A 27,072-nucleotide genomic window follows, 5' to 3' on the forward strand; every position below is an offset into this window, starting at 1 on the left:
TATTTCATCTGCAATTCTCTCAACTTCTCTGAATCACACTGTGGTATCTCTGCCTTCTCCTCACAGCTCACCCTTCCACCCAGATTTGTGCCATTTACACACTTGGAGATATCATTTTAAGTTCCTTCTTATAAATTATTCAGATGTATATTTGTGAATAGCTGGGATCCAGGCCTATGATACCCCATTAGTAACTACCTGTCATTCTGAAAAAGGCCTATTTATTTCATCTCTTTGTTTCCTGTCTGGTGGCCAGTTCTCTCTGCATGTCTATATGCTACTCCCACTCACATGAGCCTTAATTTTACAGATTAACATCTTACCTTGGACCTATCAAGAGCCTTCCGAATGTCCAAACAAACCATATCCATTGGCTCTCCCTTCTCAAATCTACTCGCTACATCCTCAAACAATTCCAGTTGAGTTTTTAATCATGATTTCCCTTTCAAAATGCCATGCTGATTCTGTCCAATTTTGTCATTGTTTTCTCAGAGCTAAGCAATAAAATATTTTGTAATGAACTTTCTCCACTGCTGATGTCTGTTTAATTGGTCAAAAATTCTCTATTTTCTCTCTCTCTCTCTCTCCCGCTTTTTCAATTGATGTGTGACTTTAGCTGCCCTCCACTCTGCAGGACTATTCCACAAACAGATAACCATCAATGTTTCCAATACTATTCAACCATGTCCTGAAGTACTCTGGAAAATAGACTATTTGTCCCTGTTGATTTAACAAACTTTATTTTTTCCAGAACCATTTCCCTCCAAAAACTGATTTCCTTCAATACCTTGATCTGTCAAAGCCTTGGGGTCACCAACCTTTTTGAGATATATTTGAGAATTCATTTGTGCAGAAAGGTTCAGAATAAGTTTATAATTGGTCTTCATCTTTATTTAAAATAGAACATGATAACACTTGTGTGGAACTTTTTTTTAGATTAGATTCTCTACAGTGTGGAAACAGTCCCTTCGGCCCAACACGCCCACACCAACCCTCTGAAGAGTAACCCACCCAGACCCATTTCCCTCTGACTGATGCACTTAACACTATGGACAATTTAGCATGGCCAATTCACATGACCTGCACATCTTTGGACCGTGGGAGGAAACCCGCACAGACATGGGAGAATGTGCAAACTCCACACAGACAGTCGCTCATGGCTGGAATCGAACTTGGGACCTGGTTTCTGGAAGGTAAGGGCTGTGTGAAGGGTTTCAAACATGACTAATGATTGCAGCTCCTTGTTCAGTTTGCTCCTCCCTCACCACTGATCAAGCCACGTAACCTCCTGTCACACTGAGTGACATTGCAATCAATATCATAGTGTCAGTGCCAGCAAACAATAGCATCACAGTCTGACCCACTGGGTCAGGCATCACTGTCTGACGTCAAAGAATGGAGCCTGAATCCCCTCCCCCCATGCTCATAAACCCTACAGCATCGAAAATATACTGACACCCAGCCCCTTCGATTAAACACTGACCCACAGATAACTCCTTCAGAGGTTGAAGTCAGCATCGACACTGAGAGAGAGGGAGAGGGAGAGATGGGGTGAGGCAAAGACAAAGAGAAGGAAAGGGAAAGAGAGAGAGAGAGACAAACAGAGAGAAAGAGAGAGAAAGGGAGAGAGCGATAGAGAGAAAGAGAGAAAGAGCTCCTCCCTTCCTTCCTCCCAGACAATGCTCTGTCTGATTGGAATTCTCATTGTTGCATTTTCCCAATTCTGGAGGAGACTCCACTCTCAGATCCAGCATTCCAGCACATTCCCAAAAATGTAATCCAGATTTGAGTGCCTGTTCCTCTCAAATATGGATTCCATTGATGACATTCCACTGGATCCCTTGCTGCAGGGAAAGGATCAGCCAGGGCCATATTCTTCAGCCTTTGAGAATAATGACGGGATATTTGGAGTGTGAGTTTGATGATGTAAATGTGAACCATTGCAGCAAAGACATTACAGATGGTTTGTACAGACAGCAAAGCCCAAACCAGGGCATTGTTACAAAAGACTCTTTCCCAGTGAAGGGGTTCATCCTGATGAATATTAGATACAGCTGGGCTTTGAGAAATATTGGGCAGATGGAGTGTAATGTGGGGGACAAGAATCACAAAGTTAGTATGCAGCTACAGCAAGTGAATCCAGAGGCAGATGGAGTGTTGGTGCTCCTTGTAAAGGGAATGCAATCTAAAAGCAGGGACGTTTTACTGCAGCTGTACAGGGGTTAGGGTTAGGGGCTTGGTGAGAGCACATCTGGAGTATGGTGTCCAGTATCAGGCTCCTTATTGAAGAAAGGACAGGAGCTGCATTGGAAGTAGTTCAGAGATAGTTCCCTTGACTGATTCCTGGTATAGAACGATTGTCTTATGGGCTAAGGTCAAACAGGTTTGGAATCTGATCACTGGAGTTTAGAAGAATGAAAAGTAATCTCATTGAAATGTACAGAATTCTTAAGGGGCTTGACAGGGTAAATGCTGGATTTTTCCCTTCATGTGAGAGTAAGGGCTACACAGAAAACCACTAGAACAGGATCCAGAACATAGGAGGATCAGAAAGCAGAACTGTATCTATTTTAGTGTAAGGAACCTGACTAGTAAGGTGGTTGAACTGAGAGCATTGACCAGTACGTGAGAATCTCATATTGTTGTAATTGCTGAGACATGATTGAAGAAAGATAGGACTTGCAGCTCAAGATTCCAGGGTAGAGAAGTCTCAGGTGGGATAGAGGGATTGCAAGAGAGGTGGGTGCATTGCATTATTGATAAAGGAGACCATCACTGCAGGATTGAAGGAGTATTTCTTGGAAGGCTCTTCAAATGAGGCCATCTGGGTAGAGCTAGAAATACAAAAAGGACACTCACTTTGCTGGGATTATACTACAGGCCTCCCAATAGTCAGGTGGAGAGAGAGGAGCAGATATGTCGTCAAATCACAGAGAGGTGTGAGGAATAGGGTTATATTAGTGGGGAATTTCAACTTCTTGAACATGAACTGGGATTGCCTTTATGTGAATGGTGGAATGTTTAAAGTCCATCCAGGAGAGCTTTTGGTGCCAGTACATAGATAGTCCCTCTAAACATGGACAGTGCTGGACCCAATCCTCGGTAATGAAGCCGATCAAATGGTTGGAGAGTCAGTGGGTGAGCATTTTGGAGATAGTCAACATAACTCCATAGGTTTCATCGTTATTATGGAAAGGATTAAGGGTAGTGCAGAATTAAATGTCTAAAATGAGGTAAGGCCAATTTCAATGTCGTGAGACAGGATCTGGCAAACATAGACTGGGAGAAGCTACTTGCAGGTCAGTCGACATTCGGAAAGTGCAAATCTTTTTAATGTGAGACAGTGAGAATTTAGGGCCAGCTCAGAAAGAAAGGCAAGGATAGCAACTCCTGGGATCCTGGATGTCAAGGGACATAATTGTTTGAGAAAGAAAAAGAAGGAAGCAAATGTCAGGGACAGAGCATCAACAAGAAGGGAGGCCCTTCAGGAGGAGAGAAAGTGTGGGGAGGTGCTTAAACAAAAAGGAGGGCAAGCGGGGCCATAAATTATCTTTGGCAACCTGATCCCCTCACCCCAGAATACTTTAAAAAAGTGGCAGAAGAATGAATAGATGCACTCGTGGTCATCTTTCAAATTTCTAGGCTCTGGAGCAGTTCCTATGGATTGGAGGGTGGCTAACATAACCCCACTATTTAAGAAGGGAGGCAGAGAGAACACAGTGGTTTTTGTAGACCGGTTAGCTTGACATCAGTAGTGGGAGAAATACTGGAGTCCATTATAAAAGATGTGCAGCAAATTTTGTTGTTATCTGCACCTTATGAACCGGCACTTTTGAGAAACCAGCGAAAGTTATATCCCTCAAATGCCACAAAGATTAATATATCATTCTTTACAATTATTATAGTTGAAAAAAAAAACAAGTTTCATAGTTATTATGGAACGAGATAAGGGCAGTGCAGAAATTAAGTGTCTACATTGTCAGGAACAAGAAAGAAAGAGTCATTAAGCTGAACAAGAAAGTTTGCAATTAAAGATGCCCAATTTAAGTACTTAAGTCATACATACACTGAGAGCAAAAGGATTTGCCTGGATTCTGGAAAGGTAGGAGTGGTAGCAGTGATGTGGTGACTGACAGATGTGAAAACAGTGCAAGGATTTGTTGGATTCATCAAATACAAAGTACCAATTTATAACTAGAGTGATAATCACAATGCTAGCCAACTATTCCCATCCCAACTGCTGGTATTATTGGACAACACAGATCTCAGACTGAAACAAACACAAAAACTGCTGAAGAAATGCAGTTGATCTGCAGCATCTGTGGAGCATAAGCACAAATGCTGATGATTCAGATTTAGTAATAAGGCCTCCTTACACAAAAGAAATGAAGATAAAACATTCTGACAGAAAGTATGTGGGGTGGCACTGTGGCTCAGTGGTTAGTACTGCTGCGTCACAGCACCAGAGTCCCAGGTTCCATTCCAGCCTCAGGCGACTGTCTGTGTGGAGTTTGCACACTCTCCCTGTGTCTGCGTAGGTTTCCTCCCACAGTCCAAAGATGTGCAGGTTAAGTCAATTGGCCATGCTAAATTGCCCATAGTGCTAGGTCCATTAGTGAGAGGGAAATGGGTCTGGGTGGGTTACTTTTTGGAGGGTTGGTGGGAACTGGTTGGGCTGAAGGGCCTGTTTTCCACACTGCAGGGAATCTAATCTAATCTAAAGCACAAATTCAAAAGATTTCAAAACACACTGCAAAATAATGTCATTGTTTTATCGTGCTCAAATAACAGGGAGAGGGGTTCATTTCTCCATCGCATCTTTAGGTTTAACTTAACTGTATTTTTCATTTCATTGTCTTAAAGTTTGATTGCCTTTTCCTTGATTAATACTTCACTGGCCACAGGTGAAGTGCCAGACTTGAGGATTATCAACGTGGTTCCTTTGTTCAAGAGGGCAGCAGGGATAGGCCAGGCAATTCCAGGCCAGTTAGTCTGATGTCAGTGTGAGGGAAATTATCCTGAAGTACAGGATTAAGCAATACTTGGAGAGGTAGGGATGCCAGTATTGATTTGTTTGACCAAGGCCCCACATGGAAGGCAGTCCAAATGGTAAGAGCCCATGGGATCCGAGGCAAGTTGGCACATTGGATCCAAAAGGGGCTTCCAAATATGAAGCAAGGAGTGATGGTGGAGGGTTGTCTTTGTGATTGGAAGCCTGTGACCAGTGGTGTATGACAGGGATTGGGGCTACGATACTTTCTGTTTGTAATGAATTCACTGCAATTGTTTAATTAGAAAGTTTTCAGAAGACACATAAATTGGTGGTGTTGATATTGATTTGATTTTTATTTAATTGTCATGTGGACTCAAGTATAAAAGTATGGGAGGACAGTGAAATGTATGTAATGTCGCCTTGCACAGTGCCATCTTAGGGACAAGGATAGAGGTACAGAATCTAAAGAAAAGGTAGAAAGAAAGAATGAAGTTAAAGGTTACATGTTACAGACCTTTCAGTTTTTAAGAAGAAAATAAAGAAATAAATCTGGAAATTCAATCATTAGTCTTTCTTAAGCACTTAGCTGCCATGGGATCACACTTTGAGTCATCACCTTGTGACCAGAAGTCCATGCTGAGGCCAGGCCGGGCTGAGACACCACCATATACAGCAAGAGACCACCCTGTAGGCCAAGAGATAAACACGCTGAGCCACTGACAGATCACCACGCTAGGCCAAGATCATCCAGCATGCTGGGCCGAGAGGCGACCACATTGAACTGAGAGGCCACCATGTTAGACCGAGAGGCCACCACATGGAACTGAGAGGGCACTACATCGAACAGAGAAGCCACCATGTTGAACCAAGAGTCTCCCTGCCAGGCCAGGAGACTGCCACACCAAGCCCAGAGGCCGCCTCACTGGGGCTGCGCTGGGTCAGAGGCCAGGTGTCTGAGACTGGGAGTCCATGGCCGGGAGAGTAAATAAGCAAGAAGGACAAAAGACAAACACAAAAGAAAAGGCAAAAAAAGGTGGAATAGAAAGAAGAAAATGAAACAGACTGAGCAGTTGAACTCGGTCTGAAGCGTCTTAGTCAGCTGCCATCTTGGATTACCAGGACTCAGGCTACAGTCTGATATAGATCAACTGGTAAATTGGGCAGAGCAATGGCAGATTAAATTTAATCCTGATAAGTGTGAGGTGATCTAATTTGGGAAGTCTAATAAGGGAAGGTTATACACAATGAAAGGCATGTACCTTGGGTGTCCTTGTGCATGAATCACAGAGGGTTGATCTGCAGGTACAACAAGCAATTAGGAAAGCAAATAGAATTTTGCCTTCATTGCAAAAAGGATTGAGTTTAAAAGCAGGAAGGCTATATTGCAGCTGTACAGGGTGCTGGTGAGGCCACATCTGGAGTACTGCGCGCAGTTTTGGTCTCCTTACTTGAGAAAGGATGTACTGGCACACAAAGGGATGCAGAGCAGGTTCATTATGTTAATTCGGGAGTTGAGAGGGTTGGCCTGTGAGAGAAAACTGAGTCGACTGGGATATATTCATTGGAACTTAGAAGAATGAGAGGGGATCATGGAGAAACATATAAAATTATGAAGAGAATAGATAAGACAGAAGTAGCGAGGATGTTTCCACTGGCAGGTGAAACTAAAACAAAAGGGCATAGCCTCAAAATTAAGGGGAGTAGATTTAGGACCGAATTGAGAAGGAACTTCTTCACCCAGAGAGTCGCAAACCTTTGGAATTCCTTGCCCAACAAAGAAATTGGCGCCACTTCAGGAAAAGTTTTAAAGCTAAGACAGTTTTTTTTTAAAAATAAAGGAATTGAAAGATATAGTGAGAGCGTGGGTAAGGGGAGCTGAGTCCATGAAAAGGTCAACCATGATCTTATTGCATGGCAGAGCTGGGTTGAAGGGCCAGAAGGCCTACTCCTGCTCCTAGTTCTTATGTTCTTATGTACCTTGGGAGTAGTGAGGAACAAAGGGACCTTGGTGTACAAGTCCATCAATCCCGGAAAGCATCAGCACAGCTAGACAGGGTGGTGAAGAAGGCACATGGGATACTTGCCATCATTAGCCAGGGTGTAGAATATAGGAGTAAGGAAGTCTTGTTGTTACTTTACAGAGTATTGGTTAGGCCATATCTGGAACACTGTGTACAGTTCTGGTCATGACACTGTCAGAAGGACATGATTGGACTGGAAGGGTGTAGAGGAGATTCACCAGGATGTTCCCTGGGATGGAAAGTGTTAGTTATGAGGAGAGACTGGATAGACTGGGTTTGTTTTCTCTGGAGCAGAGGAAGTATGCAGGGAGTCTGATTGAGGTATACAACAATATGACTGGCGTAGACAAAGTCGTTCATGAGAATCTTTTCCCCATGGCAGACATGTCTATTACCAGAGGGAATAAGCTTAACATGATGAAAAAGTGGTTTAGAGGGGATTTGGGGATTTCTTATCCCCAGAGGGTGGAAAAAATATGAAATGTGCTGCCTGAGAAGGTGGTGGAGGCAGCTCCTCTCACAACATTTAAGACACATTCAGACGAGCACATAAAATGCCAGGGCATGGAAGGCTATGGACCAAGTGCACGTAAATGGAGGGGGATTAGTGCAGTTTGGTGTAAAGTGATCAGCATCAATATGGTGGGCAAAAGAGCTGTTTGTTTGTTTGCTGTATGACACTATGACAATGAAGAGAAGGATGTGGAAGCATTTTTCATGTCTTTTGTCAAGACAGCAACACAATCAAGGTGGGCGCTTACCCATGCAAAAACGAACTTGGGAATCACAAGAGGTTTCTGCATCCCTGTCAGAGGAATGTTCTCGGGATCATGAGGAGGTGAAAATGGCTATTCGAAGCACATATGAGTTGGTCTTGGAAACATACAGCAAATGTTTCAGAACTTACAGAAACAGCCTGGACACCTCCCATGGCAGGTCACTTGGGGATTACGAAAACACAGGCATCCAGAATTCTCTCTCTGAGTTTGAGAGAATTCATGAGAATCTTTTCCCCATGGCAGACATGTCTATTACCAGAGGGAATAAGCTTAAGGTGGACAAGAGCATTAAAGGCTGAGACTATTTACAATGCTCTCAGAGAAATTATTCTTTGACAAGAATTTAAAACTTGTTTCCCTTCTAGAATCAGAATTGGAAGACCAAAGAGTAACAACAGTAAGACAGGCAGCTACAATGGCTGATGATTATAGACTTTGTTAAAGCCAAAACCCTGCAGATGCTGGAATCCAAAGTTTTCAAACAGGAGGCTGGAAGAGCACAACAAGCCAAGCAGCATCAGGAGGTGGAGAAGTCACCTGATGGGAGACCGATCCAGAAACCTTATTCCCATCAGGCCCAGAAATGGGAGAAAAATAAAAATTGAGAGAGTGTGAGGAAGGCAGGGAGCCAGGGGAGAGAATGGACAGGAGAGACCAGCCCGAGAACTCCTCCTCAGATTAAGAAGGAAATTGCTGAGGGTGGAAGTGATGATCAGAAGCTGAAATGTTTCTCTGGGAATAAGGTGGGCCATCTGCGTTTGGAATGTTGGAAGTTCTGAGGTAGACCCATGGGACTTAGAGGAGTTAGTAAAAATGAATCAGAGAAGGGAACACAAACAGATAATCCCACGGAGCAGGTTGTAGCTGTTACTACAACAAAAAGGCTGGAGGTGAATTCTGTCATTAGTAAAGGAAGTTGGAAGGTAGATGAGAGATGGACAGGATTTTTATCAAAAGGAATGGTGACCACTTTTTCTTCAGCTAAACCCAGAACCAAACTGAGAGATACAGGGGCAACACAATCACTTTTACTGGAGAAAGAATTGATGTTCCCTCCAGAGAGCTCGATGGGAGCTAAGGTATTAATCAATGGGATTGGTGGGGAATATATTCCACTTCAATTGTATAAAGTGCAACTGGAATGTGATTTGTTATCAGGAGAAGTAATTGTCGGAGTGGGGAAAACATTCCCTGTTGAGGGAGTCGATTTCCTTCTGGGGAATGATTTGTCAGGACTAAAGGCAGTAACTTCCCCGATAATTACAGAATGTCCAAAGGAGGTCCAAGAAACAGAACAATGACAGGAACAGGTTCCTGGTCTCTCTCCTTCGTGTGAGGTAACCAGGGCAATGGTTAAACAAAACCCATCAATAAGGGATGATGTGACACCACAGGCAAGTGAAAGGATCGCTGAAACTTTCCGAAAGGGTGAAGATAATCCAGGTGGAGTGTTTGCAATGATGTCCCTAATTACAGCAGATCCAAAAAGCAGATCCTGAATGAAATAAATAAACATAGTCAGTTAATACTGAAATCAAGGCTGAAGGAATTGCAGAGTGCTATCATCTTCAGAATGGAATGCTGATGAGGAATTGGAGACCCCCTCATAGACCAACAGATGAAGAATGATTGGTTAGACATTGGCTAGTGGTCCCACCCAGCTATCATAGTGCAAGGAGTACATGAGACTCCCATGGCGGAGGAGGTTGAACAATTCATCCACTTCACCAACACCTTCCACCCCGACCTCAAATTCACCTGGACACTCTCAGATTCCTCCCTCCCCTTCCTCGACCTTTCTATTTCTATCTCAGGCGACCAAATCAACACGGACATCTACTACAACCGACCGACTCCCACAGCTACTTGGACTACACCTCCTCCCACCCTGCCCCCTGTAAAAACGCCATCCCATTTTCCCAATTCCTTCACTCCGCAGCATCTGCTCCCAGGAGGACCAGTTCCAAAAACGTACAACCCAGATGGCCTCCTTCTTGAAGGACCGCAATTTCCCCCCCGACGTGGTCGACGATGCCCTCCACCGCATCTCTTCCACTTCCCGCTCCTCCGCCCTTGAGCCCCGCCCCTCCAACCGCCACCAGGACAGAACCCCATTGGTTCTCACCTACCACCTCACCAATCTCCATGTACAGCGTATCATCTGCCGTCATTTCCGCTACCTCCAAACGGACCCCACCACCAAGGATATATTTCCCTCCCCTCCCCTATCAGCGTTCCATAAAGACCACTCCCTCCGTGACTCCCTCGTCAGATCCACACCCCCCACCAACGCCAACTCCACTCCCGGCACCTTCCCTTGCAACCGCAGGAGGTGCAAGACTTGCGCCCACACCTCCCCCCTCACTTCCCTCCAAGGCCCCAAAGGAAACTTCCATATCCGCCACAAATTCACCTGCACCTCCAAACACATCATCTATTACATCCGCTGCACCCGATGTGGCCTCCTCTATATTGGGGAGACAGGCTGCCTACTTGTGGAGCGTTTCAGAGAACACCTCTGGGACACCCGGACCAACCAACCCAACCACCCTGTGGCTCAACACTTCAACTCCCCCTCCCACTCCACCAAGGATATGCAGGTCTTTGGACTCCTCCATCGCCAGACCACAACAACACAACGGTTGGAGGAAGAGCGCCTCATCTTCCGCCTAGGAACCCTCCAACCACAAGGGATGAACTTGGATTTCACCAGTTTCCTCATTTCCCCTCCCCCCACCTTGTCTCAGTCAAATCCCTCGAACCTAGCACCGCCTTCCTCACCTGCAATCTTCTTCCTGACCTCTCCGCCCCCACCCCACTCTGACCTATCACCCTCACCTTGACCTCTTTCCACCTATCGCATTTCCAACGCCCCTCCCCCAAGTCTCTCCTCCCTACCTTTTATCTTAGCCTGCTGGACACACTTTCCTCATTCCTGAAGAAGGGCTTATGCCCAAAACGTCGATTCTCCTGTTCCCTGGATGCTGCCTGACCTGCTGCACTGTTCCAGCAACACATTTTCAGCTCCCATGGCAGGTCACATGGGGATTTGGAAAACACAGGCATTCAGAAACAGGTATTTTACTGAGCCACAATTGGATAAAGATGTGGTGCAGTTTTATAAAATGTGTCCTACTTGTCAAGTTGTAGGTAAACCTCAGCACAAAACCAGCATCCTTAATTCCTCTCCCAAGTTTTGAGGAACCATCCTGACATGTACAGGTTTGTCAAGTAGTGAGTATAATCAAGGAGGGGATGAGAAAATGCTTAAGATCGAAAAAGAACTGGACAATTCCCAAAGTGAACTGCCTGTTATTAGGTGAACAAATTCAGAGATATTAGAGAATTCAGACACTGTATTTTTGTATGTGGAGAAAGATCAACAGCTAGATTTAATGGTATTGCTCTGAAAATACAAAGATGTTTGTATGAGGAGTCATTGAGGACTTTGGTTCTGTACTTGATGGAGTTTAGAAGGATGAGAGGGAATGCCATTGAAACTTACAGAATGCAGAGAGGCCTGGATTGAGTGGACATGGAGAAGATGTTTCCAATAATAGAAGAGTTGAAGACCCGAGGGCACAGCCTCAGAGTGAAGAGATGACCTTTCGAACTGAGTTGAGGAGGAATTTCTTCAGCCAGAGTGTTGTTAACCTGTGGAACTGATTGCTGCAGTGGGCCTTGGAGGCCAGGTCATTGAGTGAATTAAGATAGAGATAGATTGGCTCTTTGATTGGTCAAGGGATCAAGATCTACAGGGATTGGGGTTGAGAAACATTGTCAACTGTAAATGAACGGTGGATCAGACTTGATGTGCCAAATGGCCCAATTCTGCTCCGTTATCTTGTGGACTTGTATTGATACATTTCGATGTACCACATGATTCAAGAATGAAGTGGATTTGGTAATTCAGACACAATAAAACAAACACTAACAGAAACAGGCCAACGTAACAGAGGGCTTCCATGTTGGAGAATTGATTGAACCAAGTCAGAGTAATTGGAGTTCTCCTGTAAGATTAGTTCCTGAACCAAACTGTTCAATTTGATTCTGTGTCGACTCCAGGAACGTGTATATAGTCACAAATTCATTCCCTATTCCCAGACAAGAAGATTGCACAGACAGGGTAGGTAGTGTATCATTCTTACCTAAAATTGAGTTGTTAAAAGGATATTGACAAGAACTCACTGATAGTGAGTTTCTGTATTTGTCACATCTAATGGATGACACCCAATGATGAATTTTGTAATTTGGACTTAAGGACGCTCCAGTCACATTTGAATGATTATTGTGGAAGTGAACAAGGTCACACTCCCCCACATTACGCTCAATCTGTCAACATTTCTCCAAAGCCCAGCTGTACCTAATATTAAGCAGGATGGACCCCTTCACTGGGAAAGAGTCATTTGTAACTAGAATAATGACACATCTCCGAGAATCACATTAATAACTATTCTTATTGAAGCTTTCATTGGTTCTGTGTTGATTGACACAATGCTCTGGTTTGGGCTTTGCTGTCTGTACAAACCATCTGTAATGTCTTTGCTGCAATGGTTCACATTTACATCATCAAAGTCACACTCCAAATATCCCATCATTATTCTTCATGGGATTCTTTGAAATTGGCTCAGATCAGACTCCCAGCAGCTCAAATGGAGGGACAGGTGGAGCACTGAGAGAGGCAGGGATGGAGCATGGAGAGAGAAAGAGGGATGGAACTCAGAGTGAGATCTATCCAGCTGAGGTAGGGAAGTGGGTGGGGAGAGACAGTGAGAGGGAGGGATGGAGGTGAAGAAGTTGTAAATCAAAGACAAATTAGACACTGTTAAAGACTGCCCTGGATGAATGCTGTATGACGCTATGAGTCTGTCAACACTATCTACAATGATTAGATTAGATTAGATTACTTACAGTGTGGAAACAGGCCCTTCGGCCCAACAAGTCCACACCGACCCGCCGAAGCGCAACCCACCCATACCCCTACATTTACCCCTTAAACCTAACACTACGGGCAATTTAGTATGGCCAATTCACCTGACCCCCACATCTTTGGACTCCGGGAGGAAACCGGAGCACCCGGAGGAAACCCACGCAGACACGGGGAGAATGTGCAAACTCCACACAGTCAGTCGCCTGAGTCGGGAATTGAACCCGGGTCTCTGGCGCTGTGAGGCAGCAGTGCTAACCACTGTGCCACCGTGCCGCCTAACCACTGTGCCACCGTGCCGCCTAACCACTGTGCCACCGTGCCGCCTAACTTTGTGTCATGAGCAAAGTAGAATATCTGACTTTCTATGCCATTATCCAAGTCAATGATAAATAATGTAACTAATTGAGGTGTGAGCACACATTCCTATTGGACACCACTGGTCACATCCTGCCAATTTCAGTACTTACTCATTATCCCTATTTTCAGTCACCTGTCACTCAACCAATTTCCAAGTGTGTCAGTATTTTAGCCTCAATTCTGCAGATGTCTACCTTAGTTAACAGTTTCTTACATGGGACTTTATCAAATGCCTTCTGGAAGTCTATATAAACAACATCCATAGACATTACAGTGTCCAGGAATTTCATCTCTTCAACAAAGTTCAGTGAGGTTTTTCACCATGACCAACTTCTCATGAATCCATGCTGACTCTACCTGATTAACTGACTATTTTCAAGGTCTTCAGCTACCCTTGATAATAGACTCCAACAATTTCCACACCACAAACGTTGGCTTAGTGACCTGTAATTCCCTGGATTTTCTCTCACATCCTTGATAAATGTGAAGTGACATTTGCAATTTTCCAATCCAGAGGTACGACTCCTGTATCCAGGGAACTCTGAAAGATTATAGGCAGGGTGTCTAAATATGGTCTGTTACTACCTTTATCACCCTCAGATGGAAACTGTCAGGTCCTGAGGATTTGTCACTCTTTAGTTCCATTATTTTCCTCATTACAGATGTTTTACTGACATTAATTTTATTCAGTCCCTGTCCCTGATCCTCTGTTAATTCCTTTGGGACTTCAGGCAAGTCCTCCTTCTTTTCTACTGCAAATCTTGTGGTAAAGTATTTATTTAACATGGCTGCCATTTCCTCAGTGTCACTGACAATATCCCCCACTTTTAATGGCTAACATTGCTCCTGACCTCCCAGCTTCCCTTTTGTGGAACTGTAACATTTCTCCTTATTGATTTTGTTATCCCTTACATGTTTCCTTTCAGAATCCCTTTTTGTAGCTCTTCAAAGCTGCTTTGTAGCCCTTTGTATCTTTCCCATTCAGCAGAATCTGTCATTTTACTTGCTTTTTTGTAAGTTTTTTTTAGTTTTATTCTTTTCCTTATCTCTTTAATTGTCCATTGTTGTTAGTTCGAAGAAGTGGAGATTTTCCCTCTCAGGTAAAAACTGGTTTTGTTTTGTGCTGAATGTTTCTTTCAACATTCCCCACTGCTCTTCAGTTGTTTTACCCATGAGCAGATTTTCCCAGTTTACTGTGGACAGTCTCTGTCTCATCTCGTTAAAGTCGGCCCTTACCTTAATCTCAAACTCTAGCAGGTGATTCATGCTTTTCACTTTCAAATGTGATGTTTAACTTGATCGTGTTATGATCACTATTTGATAAATGTTCATGCACAAATGTTTCATAACTAAATCTGGCTCATTATTCATTACTAATTCCAATATTGCTTGTCCCCTTGTTACATCCAGAACCTATTGCTGTTGGAACTATTCCGGATACACTCCAGAAATTCACTAGCTTTCTGACAGAGTGCTTGTCTCTCTCCCAATCTAAGTTAAAGTTAAACTTCCCCATTAATAATGCACTGGCTTTGCTACACACTTGTCTAATTCCTGCATTTATATAATCCAGCACCTCAGAGCTGCTGCCAGGGGGCCTGTATCCAACATCTATTACAGTTTTTGATCCTTTCCTGCTCCTCAGTTGCACTGAATGCTTTTCCTTCATTATAACCTCCCTCACCATTGAAGTCATTTTGTTTCTAATCAATAAAGCTGCTCCACCTCTTCTGCCATTTCCCCATGTCCATCCTGTGAACCTTCTAACCGGATATATTTAGTTCCCAATCCTAATGATTCTGCAAATATGTCTCAGTAATTGATCCTACAGCCAAATCTTAAATTTGAATTTCTGCGAGCAGATTATTGAATTTACTCCTTACACTCTGTGCATTTGTATTCTTATTTGGTCCATTCACTGGAATCTGTTCCTCAGCACTGATGCTGTATTCACCTCTTTCTTATTTCCCTCTATCTGTTTAATCTGATATATACTTCTGATAGCTTTCCTGATATTGCCCACATAGGACCTTTTGCCTATTTTTGCTGAGGTTGTTGGTCCCAACACACACAACAACAAATGGATCCTCCCCGACTCCCCGCTCCCCCCTCCCCCCACTCTGCGAAACTTTAAAACCAGTTCGAGATGCCCCTTACCTTGGCACCAGACAGGCAACACACCATGTGGGACTCTCAATCCTGCTCACAAAGGATCCTATCAGCCCCCCCTCATTATCAAATCCCCCTCTTTTCTTTGTGCTCCCCCAGCCTGAATGGTCTCCTGGACCGTGATGCAGTGGTTTTCTTTCATTCATTCATAGAATATGGGCATCTCTGGCCAAGCCAGCATTTCGTGTTCATAGGGCAGTTAACAGACAACCACATGGAATCATAGAATCCATACAGTGTGATACAGGCCATTCAGCGCCATTAATTCACACCAACATTCTGAAGAGCATCCCACCCAGACCTATCCCCCTACCCCTGCATCTCCCATGGTTAATGTACCTAACCTACACATCCCTGGACACTATGGGTTATTTAGCATGGCCAATCCTCCTAACTTGCACATCTTTGAACTGTGGGAGGAAACCAGAGCATTTGATGGAAACCCACGTAAACATGGGGTAAAACGTGCAATTTCCACACAGACAGTCCTTGAGGGTGGAATCAAACTCGGGACCCTGGCACTGTGTGGCAGCAGTGCTAACCACTGAGTCACCATGCCGCCCATTGCTGTGGGTCTGGAGTCACATGTAGGCCAGGCCAGGTAAGGATGACTGATTTCCTTCTCTAAAACACATTAGTGACTGAATGGGCTTTCCCCATAGTCAACAATACATCAATACTCACCATCAGACTCTTAATTCCAGAACCATTCTTGAATTCAAATTCCACTGTCTACCCTGGCAGGATTTGACCTCAGGTCCCCAGAACATTAGCTGAGTTTCTGGATTAATCATCCAGTGATAATACCACTAGGCCATTGCCTCCTCCTGTGTGTGCCTCTCCCTGTGTGTGCCTCCCCCTGTGTGTGCCTCCCCCTGTGTGTGCCTCTCCCTGTGTGTGCCTCCCCCTGTGTGTGCCTCCCCCTGTGTGTGCCTCTCCCTGTGTGTGCCTCCCCCTGTGTATGCCTCCCCCTGTGTGTGCCTATCTAATGGTGCTGAAATTGGCCTTCCCCCGGTTTCGACACTTAATTTCTACTCCATCTTTATCTCTTTACATAATGACTTTGAAACTTATGGCGTTCTGGTCACTTTTACCGAAATGCTCACACCACCTTTGTCAATTCTCCTGACAATCCTGTTCCTCATTGACACAGGAAGCAAGTACCTCATTCCTGTTGGACAAGGAGCTGAGGCTCCTACAATGCTAAATCCAGGCTGCATCGACCTGCTCACTTATATTCACACCCTCCTGTCCCAGACCACTGGCCATAATTTGAAGTATTTAACCTACAAGGTGTGACTGTCTCCTCAAACACAGTGTCCAGGTAACTCTCCCCCTCCCTGATGTGTCGCAGTGTTTGAAGCTCAGACTCCAGATCATCAACTCTGAGCTGGAGTGCCTTGAGCAACCAACACTTGCTGCAGATGTGGTCACTCTGAGCTACAATGGGCTCCACCAGCTTCCCCAACGTGCAATTACTACACATCGCCTGGCCCTGTATGTGGAAATTACTTGAGAAGTATTTAATTTGTATTTTTAAATTTGCTGTTGGTCTTTAGTTTTTATCTGTAAAATATTTCTGTCAAGGAGACAGAGAAGGCTCCAGCACAGGAGGAGGCTCTTCAGCCCGTCATGTCAGTGCTAGCTGTTTACTCACCTCATTCACAATGAACATCTCTGTTGAATGTTTGTTGTCAGGAAGTGATTGAGTCTGTTTTTAGAGAGAGAATAACAAACAAATATGAACTGCTCCGAGAGAGTCAGCATGGATTTACAAAGGTTCAGACATCTTTAACCAACCTTGTTACACTTTGTTAGGAGCTCCCTAATGGGTGATATAAGGGAATGTTGGTGGCTATTGTCTGTAGGGAATTCCAGAAGACATTTAAGAATGTTCCACAAAAGAAACATGGAGTCAGATCTTACATTCCACAACCATCTGATGAAGGAGCAGCGCTCTGAAAGCTGGTGATTACAAATAAACCGGTTGGATTAAAACCTGGTGTTCTGTGATTTTTAACTTTGTATATGACAGTCCAACATGGGCACCTCCAAATCATGGAATCAGATGGAATTTGAGAAATGCATTTACCTTGGGTCAGGAATGGGTCCGGAGTTAGGAGACAGAGAGGGGGGATAATGTGTGTGTGTTTCCAATGAGTGATGTCAATCGTGGTATTCCCAGGGATCTGTGCTGGGACCTCAGCTTCTCACGATATTTCTCAATGACTTGGATGAAGAAGCAGAGAGGCACGTCTCGAAGATTGCTGACCACACTGAGTGAGGCAGCTTGGAGGAGGTTACAGAGATAGGGAGGGTGGAGGGCAGGGAGGGATTTGAGAACAAGGATGAGAAGTTGAAAATTGAGGTGTTGCTGGACCTGGAGCCTATGTCGGTCAGTGAGGATGGGGGTGGTCGTGGTGGGATGGGGTGGGAGACTTGGTGAGAGTTCGAATACTGACAGCAGAGTTTGGGATGAGCTGAGGTGTGGCGGCCATTGTGATGTGGGCCAGGATAACATTGATTAGGAGATGCTGGTGTTGGACTGGGGAGCAATGGCTGTTGTCTATAGGGAATTCCGGAAGACACTTAAGAATGTTCCACAAAAGAAACATGGAATCAGATCTTATTCTCCACAGCTACCTAATGAAGGAACAGCGCTCCGAAAGCTGCTACTTCCAAATAAACCTGTTGGACTAGAACCTGATGTTCTGTGATTTTTAACTTTGTACACGACAGCCCAACACCAGCACCTCCAACATTGCACTATACAACATACACACAGGTAAACAGACACACACACACACATATAAGTTTGTGGGGTGAATTTGTATTTGCAGAATTAGATCTTACTTTGCTCAAAAACTGCATGAATCCATGTAAGATTCTGTATATCCGTTTTTTGAATGAGAATCAGTCTAACCATTGTGGCACAGACAGCCTCACAGGGAGTTAACACCTTCAATACCTTATCTGAGCCGACATGACACCAATTGTTAAAGTTCACTAGAGAATGTAACTTTTAAAAAACGTTTTACAATTTACATATGAAAGAACTGAAACCAACATGGTCATTCTAAAAGGTGAGAGACTTAACAAACAATCGGGTCTTTTTCAATATATAATTCCAGTTACATCACACTGGAAACTTTTGCGATAAATTCTGTGTCTTACAATCTTATTCTCCACAACCACCTGATGAAGGAGCAGTGCTCCGAAAGCTAGTGCTTCAAATAAACCTGTTGGACTATAACCTGGTATTGTGTGATTTATAACCAGGATAACATTGGAATGGTCATGTTTGGAGTCCCCATGACATTGCTGAGATTTTCGGTGGCTGATCTTTGTGATGTGGAGGATATGGGGCTCAAATCAGCCTCAAAGATGAGGCTAAAATTGTAAAGAGTTTGGTTGAGCAGCACAAAGTGCTCAGGGAGAGGGATGGAGTTTGTACCGGGAGCTGAAGAGGATGGCTTTGATCTTCCCAATGTGTTTCCCAGTGAGCCTGGCTCCTCAGTCCTGACTGCTCTTAGCTGCTGTGATTGGTCACTGACTGGACACTTATTATTAGAGATTCTGACCACAGCAGAAAGCCCCAGTGTAAAAAATAACTGCAAAGACTGTCAGAGCGCAAGGTTGAAACTTCACCAATAGAGGAAGTGAAAGAAGGAGCTCGGAGCAGCTGGACATTTGTTACTGAGTCGGAAGAAAACTGTGTATTGTCTGAACTCCCTGGAATCTTACAGCACAGTAGGAGGCCATTCAGCCCATTGTGCCTTTGAATGACCCAATTAGTCCCACTGCTCCTCTCTCTCCCCATAACCCAGCAAATCATTCCTTTTCAGCTCAATCTCCAATTCCCATTTATAGACCTGGGGCCACAGAATGAGACTGCCCTGAAGCTGGTTCCAAATTGGCATCTCATTCATTCATTGGGAGACAAACTGCCTGGGCTGGGAAATGGAGCTCAGGACCCTGAACATTCTCTCTCCTCCTGAGGGACACTTCATTTGGTTTTGTATATTCACTCGTGGGAAGTGGGCTTCAAAGGCTGGGCCAGCATTTTTTACACTGTCCCTAGTTGCCCTTGAGGATTTTAGATTAGATTCCCTTCAATATGGAAACAGGCTCTTCGGCCCAACAAGTCCACACCGACCCTCCAAAGAGTAACCCACCAGCTCCATTACTCATGATTAATGCACCTAACACTACAGGCAATTTAATATGGCCTGCGCATCTTTGGATTGTGGGAGGACACCCACGCAGGCACGGGGAGAATATGAAAACTTTACACAGCCAGTTGACCGAGGCTGGAATCGAACCTGTGAGGCAGCAGTGCTAACCATCTGAGCCACTGTACCATCCCAAAGGTGATGGGAAGCTGCCTTCTTGAATCGTTATAGTCCATAAGCTGTTAGTTGACCTACAATGTTCTTGGGAGAGAATGCCAGCATTTTGACCCAACAACAGTTAAGGAACAGCAATATATTTTCAAGTCAGGATGCTAAGTTTTTTTGAGGGAAACGTGTAGCTCACAGTGTTCCCCTGTATCTGCTGCTCTTGTTCTAAATGGAAATGGACGTGGGTTTGAAAGGAAACCAAAGGAACTGCAGATGCTGTAAATCCGAGACAAAAATAGAAATTGCTGGAAAAGCTCAGCAGATCTGGCAGCATCTGTGAAGAGAAATCAGAATTAATATTTCATGCTTGATCCAAAATGTTATCTCTGATTTCTCTCCCCAGATACTGCCAGACCTGCTGAGCTTTCCTGCAATTTCTATTTTTGTCCATGGGTTTGGAAGGTGCTATCTGAGGATCTTTGGTGAGTTTCTGCAGCGCATCTCATCGATAATACACACTGCTGCTACTGAGCATCGGTGATGGTGAGAGTGGATGTGATGCCAATCAAGCAGGCTGCTTTGCTCTGGATGGTATGAAGCTTTTTGAGTGGATAAGAAAGACATAGGATACAATAGACATAGACAGGAATGGATGAGAGGGATATGGGCCTAATGTAAATGAGACGAGTTCACTTCAGAAAACCTGGTCAGTATGTAAACGTTTGGCTAAAGGGTTTGTTTCTGTGCTGTACGACTCTGTGACACTATCAATCTATAAATGTTGTTGAAGCTGCACCCATCCAGGCAGGTGGGGAGTATTCGATCACAGTCCTGACCTGGTTGACAGGCTTTGGGGGAATCAGGAGGTGAGTTACTCGATACAGTATTCCTTGCCTCTAACCTGCTCTTGTAACCACTGTGTTTCTGTGGTGAGTCCAGTTGAGTTTCTTGTCAATGGTACCTCAGAATGTTGATAGTGGGGATTCAGTGATGGTGATAGCATTGACTGTCAAGGGGCGATAGCTAGATTGTCTGTTATTGCTGATGGTCATTGGCTGGCATTTGCATGGCACCAATGGGAAATGTTGCTTCTCAGATGAAACCTGGGTATTGTGCAGATATTGCTGCATTTGAACATGGACTGCTTCAGTATATGAGACGTTGAGATTGTGCACTTGTTGGCAATGATCTACATTCATGCTCTTGCCTTGAATCGCAATATCTGTTTGGAGTCTGTCCAATAGTAGATAGATAGTACCACACACCAAAATGGAGGGTAGTCTCGATGTGAAGGTCAAACTTTGTTTCTACAAAGACTGTGTTATGGTCACTCTTACGAATTCTGTCAAGGACAGATGCATCTACAGCTGAGGTGAGGATGGGATCAAGTACATTTTTCCATCTTTTTGGTTCCTTCACCACCAGCTGCAGAGCCAGTCCCTCAGCTATGTCCATTAGGAACCAACCAGCTCGATCAGTAATGCTGCTGCCGAGCCACTCTCAGTGGTGGACATTGAAATCCCACACCCAGCGTACATTCTGTGCCTGTCACCACCCTCAGTGCTTCCTCCAAATGCTGTTCAACATGGAGGAGACCAATTCATCAGCCGAGGGAGGAAGGTACCTGGTAATCAGCAGGAGGTTTCCTCGCCCATGTTCAACCTGGGGTCATAAGACTTCATGGGGTCCGGAGTCAACTTTGAGGCCTTTCAGGGTAACTCCCTCCTGGCTGTAGACCACTGTGTCATCAGCTCTGCTGGGTCTGCCTTTCTGGTGGGACAGGACACATGCAGGGACAGTGATGGTGGTGTCTGGGACATTGTCTGTGAGGTATCCAAAGATGTGCAGGTCAGGTGATTTGGCCATGCTAAATTGCCTGTAGTGTTAGGTAAGGGGTAAATGTAGGGGTATGAATGGGTTGCGCTTCGGCGGGTCAGTGTGGACTTGTTGGGCCGAAGGGCCTGTTTCCACACTGTAATGTAATCTAAAAAAAAATGTATGGTTCTGTGAGTATGACTCTGTCAGGCTGTTGCGTGACTAGTCTGTGAGACAGCTCTCCCAAGTTTGGCACTTGCCCCCAGATGTCAGTAAGGAGGATGGAGCAGGGAAGACAGGGCTGTTTCTGTCAATACCTTTACTGTGTCGAAATTGATGTCAGGCAGTCCGTCTGGTTTCATTTCTTTGTTGAGACGTCGTCACGATTGATACAACTGAGAGCCTTGCTGGGCTATTTCAGAGGGCAGTTAAGGGTAAACCACATTGCTGGGGGACAATGCCATTGATCCCAACATCACATTCTGACCTCCCCGTCTTTCCCTTTCTGTAGGTGGAAGGCCGAAGCCTGCCAGCAGGATATTCAACTGCAGGAGCTATCACAGTCCCTGCATAATTCTGTCCCCACATTAATTCAACACAAATTTTGAATTCACATCGCACCTTCGATATCCAAAACATTCCAGGATGTTTCACAAATTTGCAGTATGAGGAATGGGGGAGGGTGGTGGATGAACATAAGAACTAGGAGCAGGAGCAGGCAATTCAGCCCCTTGAGCCCGCTCCACCATTTAATACAATCATGGCTGATCCCGTCTCAGACACAACTCCACTTTCCTGACAACTTTCCATCATCCTTTACTCCATTACTCAGTAAATATCTGCCCATTTCCTCCTTGGTGTGAGACAGGGAAGGGACCACTCCATTTCAGACAGTTGGGCTTTATGGAGCGGGTGGAAGGAAGGTGAGAGAGCACACCGGAATTATGGAGTTAGGAGGTGGGATGAACAGGAATAAGGGTTTCTGCGGTCAAGGGGCTGACGTAGTGATGGAGAGGATGTGGGGTTTGAAGCTCAGATACTGGAGGGTGCAGTGGTAAGGAAGCCCATGTTTACTGGTCACTATTGGAAGATCCAGTGGGAACAGGATGCATGTCTACTGGTCTCCATTGTTAAGGTCCAGGGCAAAGAAGGCCCTAGTTTACTGGCCTCTACTGAAGTGTCTTGTGAGATGGTGACCCATGTTTACTGAAGTCTATTGGAGCATCCGATGGGCTGTGGCCCTGTGATTACTGGTGTCTATTGTCGGGCTCAGTGTAATGGAGGTTCATGTTTACTGATATGTATTGGATGATCCAATGATATGGAGATCCATATATACTGGTCTCTGCTGGACATTCAGTGGGAAGGAGGCCTATGTTTACTGGTCTCCATTGGATAGTCCAGTGCATCATGGACACCATGGTGGGTGTCAGACTCAGTTCCTTTCTGTTGCAATTGTGTGATGGTCCTGACCTCTTCCCAGTAAAACACCCTGACCCAGAACCTGACCGTGGAAGGGGAAGGAGAAGGGAAGGGATTAGGTCATGTTGTGAATAGGCGGGATGGGTCAGTGGGTCAGAACCTGTCCTGTACCCCCAGTTCACACTGATGGCCTGAGGATCTCCTCTCTCTGCTGGGCCTTCATGGAATGCGCTTTGTGTCCAAACCAATCCCCAGTGAGAACAGGCCAACAGCACAGACCTGCCCTTCGTTTAACAAGAATCTGTCCATCATCATGAGACAGGCTAATGCCTGGTCAATGTGGGAAATGGGGCATTACTCCTGGAGAAGACATGCTTCTGGGGTCAATGGTTAACATCCATGAGTGGGCCAGAGCAGAGGGAGATTTACCCTGCAATTAACTGTCACCACCTGGGATACTGTGAGAAAGAGAGGGAAGAGAGGCAGAATGAGAGTTGGAGGGAAAGTGTATGCATGAGAAAGAGAGAGAGGGAGGTGTGTCTGTGATAGTGTGAGATGTGTGGAGGGAGTGAGAGAGATGCAGACCTGGAAGTAGAGATGGTGAGGTTGAAGGATATGGGGCGAGAAATAGAGTGGGAGACAGCGTGACTGAGAGGGACGGAGAGAGAGACAGAAAGAGACCAGGAAGATGTGAGACTAAGAGTGAAGGGAATCAAGAGAGAGACGGTAGGGTTGAAAGTGTGTGTGTGTGTGTGTGAGAGAGAGAGAGAGAGAGAGGATGGGAGAGATTAAGAGTGCCAAAGAGAGAGACTGAGAGATAGCATTGACAGATGTGAAACAGAATGGGAAGAGAGAGAGTGACAAAGAGAGAAAGTGATAAAAAGAGAGAGACAGGATCTGGTCACCACATTGTGGGAAGGAAGTGATTGTACTCGGGAAGGTGCAGAGATTTCCCAGGATGCTGCCTGGGCTGTAGGGTCTGAGAGATGAGGAAAGATTGGAAAGACTGGGGTTGTTTTCCTTGGAGCTGTGAAGGTTGAGTGGAGACCTGACAGAGGACTATAAGATTATGAGGGGCACAGATAGATTCGACAGGAAGGCAGTTTTTATATGGGTAGAGGGGTCAAAAACCAGGGTCAGAAACTGAAGGTAACACAGACACAGAAACACAGAAACTAGAAGCAGGAGTAGGCCATTCAGCCCTTTGAGTCTGCTCTGTCATTCAGTATGATCATGGCTGATCCTCTCCCTCAAAGCCATATTCCTGCTTTCTCCCCATTCCCTTCATGCTGTGAAAAGGCAAAACAATAATCTGAAATACATTCAATTCCCTCTCCTCCATAGCTGTCTGCATTGTAGGTACAGAATTTAACAGGTTGACTACCCTCAGAGTGAAGAAATGTTTCCCCATCTCAGCCCTAAATGGTCAACCTTGTATCCCCCAAGTCTGGGTCCCCTGGTTCCAGAATTCCCAACCAGGAGAAACCTCCTCCCTGCCCCACCCTGTTGGAATGTTATACATTTCAATCAGATCCCCTCTTATCCTTCCGAACACGAGTGAGTCTAGGCCCAGTGGAGTTGGAGAATGAGAGGAGAGTTGAGGAGAATTGTTTTCACCCAGAGGGTGGTGGGAGTCTGGAACTCACTGCCTGAAAGGCTGGTTGAGTCACAAACTCTCATGACATTGTAGCAGTGTTTAGATATTCCCTTGTGTTGCTGTAGCCTCCAGGACTATGGAACAAGAGCGGGAAAATGGGATTAGTTGTCAAGGTCTTTGTTGTCTAGCACAGACACAATGGGCCAAATAGCCTCATTTAGTGCTGTTCACATCAATGACTCTCTGAGACAGAGAGAGAGAGAGAGAGAGAGAGAGAGAGAAGAGGAAGTGTGAGGGGCTGATGTGGCTCTCTCTGCCTGATGCCATTTACATACTGAAGAACACCCAGTCAGACTCTCACAGGCTGCAGCTTTATAAAGTAGAGCCCAGTGAAGGGAGAGTTTATCAGGGACCAGGCACAGGGACAGGAGCACACACCATGATTTCACACATCCAGCTGATCTGGCCCCTGGCATTCTGTGTCGCAGGTACAAATCTCTCTCCTTCCACCTTGAATCTTTAGCTGCTCTCCATTTCTCTTCAATTCCACTGACTTGTGATTGAAGGGAAAATGCTGAAACCAGAGGAATGCTCAGTGTCTCCAACAATCTCTCATTTGACAGGCTCTTTCTGTGACAGTTCTGACTTCACTGTGTTTCTCTCTGACCCCTCAGGTATCAGTGGGGACATCATCATGACCCAGTCTCCCCCGGTGCTGTCAGTGGGACTGGGCCAGACCACAACCATCACCTGTTCGGCCAGTGGAGACATTAGCAGCTACTTTGCTTGGTACCAGCAGCGAGAAGGTCAGAAACCCTCTCTCCTGATCTATGATGCAACAACTCGATTCACAGGAGTCTCTGAGCGATTCACCGGCAGTGGGTCAGGGACCAGTTACACCCTGACAATCAGCAACGTTCAGAATGAGGATGTCGCTGACTATTACTGTATGCAGCGTTACACCAGACCTTTCCAGTGATACAGAGCCGTATAAAAACCTCAAAACACACAGCACCACCTCCTGTATTGACACATTCATAATTACATGTTGTATGTAATAATAGACACATAACCCTACCTCCACCACCAATACACATAGTTAGATATAAATGAAACTGAACAAATTACCCCATGCCGGGATTGTCACTGTCCACTACACACTCCAGTCCCTGTGGTGTCCACCACTCACTGAAGGCCTCAAGTTTCCCCCTTACACTCCATGGCCACATGTGAAGAACAGCTGCAAGATTTGACAATGAAAAATATAGTTCACAAACCGTCCGAGCCCAGCTGGACACATCACAGAGAGAGAAACAGAATGAGAGAAACAGAGAGAAAGAAAGACATGAATGAGGGAGAGACAGAGAGGGGCAGGGAGAGGCTGAGGGTAAATGAGAGCTGGACAGGAAGAGGGTGAGAGTGATGGAGGGAAGCAGAGAGGAGAGGTTTTTGTACAGCTTCTGCACTGGGAGCTCTCACTGTGGTACATGTTCGGTAAAGGAACCAAGCTCAGACTGAGTAAGTTAACCTCAATCCTCTGTTATTAAGCACTGAAACTTTCTAAAACACAAATGCTGAATTATAGAGTCATAAAGTCATAGCGATGTACAGCATGGAAACAGACCCTTTGGTACAACCCATCCATGCCGACCAGATATCCCAATCCAATCACGTCTTACCTGCCAGCACCCGGCCCATAAGACCATAAGACATAGGAGTGGAAGTAAGGCCATTCGGCCGATCGAGTCCACTCCGCCATTCAATCATGGCTGATGGGCATTTCAACTCCACTTACCCGCATTCTCCCCGTAGCCCTTAATTCCTTGTGACATCAAAAATTTATCAATCTCTGCTTTGAAGTCATTTAGCGTTCCAGCCTCCACTGCACTCAGTGGCAATGAATTGCACAGGCCCACCACTCTCTGGCTGAAGAAATGTCTCCGCATTTCTGTTCTGAGTTTACCCCCTCTGGGCGACACGGTGGCACAGTGGTTAGCACTGCTGCCTCACAGCGCCTGAGACCCGGGCTCAATTCCCGCCTCAGGCGACTGACTGTGTGGAGTTTGCACATTCTCCCCGTGTCTGCGTGGGTTTCCTCCGGGTGCTCCGTTTTCCTCCCACAATCCAAAGATGTGCAGGTCAGGTGAATTGACCATGTTAAATTGCCCGTAGTGTTAGGTAATGGGTAAATATAGGGGTATGGGTGGGTTGCGCTTCGGCGGGTAAGTGTGGACTTGTTGGGCCAAAGGGCCTGTTTCCACACTGTAATGTAATCTAAAAAAAAAATTCTAAGGCTGTGTCCACCGGTCCTAGTCTCCTCACCTAACAGAACCAATTTCCTAGCGTCCACCCTTTCCAAGCCATGTATTATTTTGTAAGTTTCTATTAGATCTCCCCTTAATCTTCTAAACTCCAATGAATACAATCCCAGGATCCTCAGCCGTTCCTCGTATGTTAGACCTACCATTCCAGGGATCATCGTGTGAATCTCTGCTGGACAGGCTCCAGTGCCAGTATGTCCTTCCTGAGGTGTGGGGACCAAAACTGGACACAGTACTCCAAATGGAGCCTAGCCAGAGCTTTATAAAGTCTCAGTAGCACAAAGGTGCTTTTATATTCCAACCCTCTTGAGATAAATGACAACATTGC

The 27,072-nt window shown here is 45.3% G+C and overlaps 1 long non-coding RNA gene across 1 annotated transcript in view; it reads left to right on the plus strand.

Annotated features, from left to right (window-relative positions):
• LOC148149220 (uncharacterized) overlaps window positions 1-25,899 on the plus strand; it is a 42,064-nt gene extending 16,165 nt beyond the window's left edge. Inside the window, exons 2-3 of the long non-coding RNA XR_015758235.1 lie at window positions 937-1,193; window positions 25,098-25,899. This is a non-coding gene — a long non-coding RNA (uncharacterized LOC148149220). The remainder of the gene's footprint in view (window positions 1-936; window positions 1,194-25,097) is intronic.
• Window positions 25,900-27,072: the final 1,173 nt, after the last annotated feature.

This window comes from Chiloscyllium plagiosum, unplaced genomic scaffold (genome assembly GCF_037043375.1).
Source record: "Chiloscyllium plagiosum isolate Xiang-an unplaced genomic scaffold, Cpla_swu_hap1 HiC_scaffold_9, whole genome shotgun sequence".
NCBI classification, from domain to species: Eukaryota; Metazoa; Chordata; class Chondrichthyes; order Orectolobiformes; family Hemiscylliidae; genus Chiloscyllium; species Chiloscyllium plagiosum.